This window comes from Monopterus albus, unplaced genomic scaffold (assembly GCF_001952655.1).
Source record: "Monopterus albus unplaced genomic scaffold, M_albus_1.0 scaffold2.1, whole genome shotgun sequence".
In the NCBI taxonomy this organism is placed as follows: Eukaryota; Metazoa; Chordata; class Actinopteri; order Synbranchiformes; family Synbranchidae; genus Monopterus; species Monopterus albus.
The window spans coordinates 4945741-4947769 of NW_018127882.1; the positions used below are offsets into that span (position 1 = coordinate 4945741).

Below are 2029 nucleotides of genomic sequence, written 5' to 3' on the forward strand. Positions count from 1 at the left end.
AAACAATGCAATCCACAGCACAGAGACTGTCAGCGTGGAAGACAAAGCACGTATTTAAGTATTGCTAACCGCATAATTAGCGTGATAAGGTCAAGCCAAAACCCACAGAGACTGTCAGCGTAGCATCTTACACACGTCTTTTAATAAATAAATATAATAATAATAATAATAATAATAATAATAATGCGGGTCAAACACAACCTTTGTAAACTTACTTTGCGTATGGTACGTTACACGTCGCAATGCTCCGGCGGCGACAGGTCGTCTGCCAGAGGTATAAATAAGGAAGCCAACAAATCACCGGAATACGCCTCAGGTGTGCGCACCGACCCACGAGTCACTAATTACCTGATGCGACACAGCTGAGGCGTTGATCCCGCAAAAAGGGAGAGCGGGAGAGAAAAATAAATAGAAAGAGAGACAGGTCGCGCCGAGCGGATCTGACACCTTCTCCAGACTGCATGTTTCAGTTCTTTTCACAGATGTTCAATAGGATTTAGATCAGGGCTCATAGAGGGCCACTTCAGAACAGTCCAATGTTTTCTTCTTAACCATTCTTGGGTGTTTTTAGCTGTGTGTTTTGGGCCATTATCCTGTTGAAAGACCCATGACCTGGCACTGAGACAAAGCTTTCTGACACTGGGTAGCACATTTTGCTCCAGAATGCCTTGATAGTCTTGAGATTTCATTGTACCCTGCACAGATTCAAGACACCCTGTGCCAAATACAGCAAAGCAGCCCCAGAACATAACTTCTTTTCTCTGTATGCTTCATTTTTGCATCTGTGAACATAGAGCTGATGTGATTTGCCAAACAGTTCCAGTTTTGTCTCATCTGTCCAAAGGACATTCTCCCAGAAGCTTTGTGGCTGGTCAACACTGATGTACCTTGACCTTGGAGTTCACCTCTAATCTCTTTAGAAGTTGTTCTGGGCTCTTTGGTTACCATTCACATTATCTGTCTCTTCAATTTGCCATCAATTTTCCTCTTGCGGCCACGTCCAGGGAGGTTGGCTACAGTGCCGTGGACCTTAAACTTCTGAATAATATGAGCCACTGTAGTCACAGGAACATCGAGCTGCTTGGAGATGGTCTTATAGCCTTTACCTTTAACATGTTGGTCTATAATTTTCTTTCTAATCTCCTGAGACAACTCTCTCCTTAGCTTTCTGTGGTCCATGTTCAGTGTTGGTACACACCATGATACCAAACAGCACAGTGACTACTTTTCACCCTCTAAATAGGCAGACTGACTGATTACAAGTTTGAAAACACCTGTGATGCTAATTAGAGGACGCACTTTAGTTTAACATGTCTCTATGGTCAAATTATTTTCAATCCTTTCGTGAGGTACCATCATTTTTGTTTAGGCCAGTTTCATTAGTTTGTTTTTTAAAATTCTTCTGTTGAACCACAATTCAAAAGTAATGTCTGATTTTCATTAGTTAATTTTCAATACATTTTTATTTATTATTACTTTTGTCAGTTTCACATTATTTCAGTGACTATTGTGAGTTTCTCTTTGTTTAACAGAAGGGTACCAACAATTTTGTCCACGTCTGTATGTGTCAGTGGTTTGGACCAAAGTGGGCAAACGACAGTCTGACATTACTATCCCTAGATAGTGCTGCAAGAGTCATTAAAAATTCATAGAAAAGTAACCTCAAAAAATTTAGAATTAACACAGAAAAAAAACAACCTGCTCTACTCACTCTTGAGCCTTTTAATCTGTTAACATAACCTTTTCTGCCTTGCTGGTTGCATATTTCTATTTCTATGGTCTGCTGGCACTGTGCTGTGGCTTTGACCCTTGCTCTTCCTATAATTAATTGAGAACACAATGTAGGAATTCAAGCCTTTAGGAATATAAACATTTATTAAAATTTTTTCTTTGACTCCATACTGTTCCAGAACCATTTGTGCAAGTTTTTTGTACACCACTCAGGGTGTTTGTGGGTTGAAGGACATCAGGCAGATGGCCTTTTCTTCCCATTGGTCGTGGGAGTGGGGGACCATGTAGGTGTGAGCAG

At 40.7% G+C, this 2029-nt stretch overlaps 1 protein-coding gene across 5 annotated transcripts in view; it reads left to right on the forward strand.

Moving 5' to 3' along the window:
- drp2 (dystrophin related protein 2) overlaps nt 1–2029 on the forward strand; it is a 155465-nt gene that overhangs the window by 75710 nt on the left and 77726 nt on the right. The window lies entirely within an intron of this gene.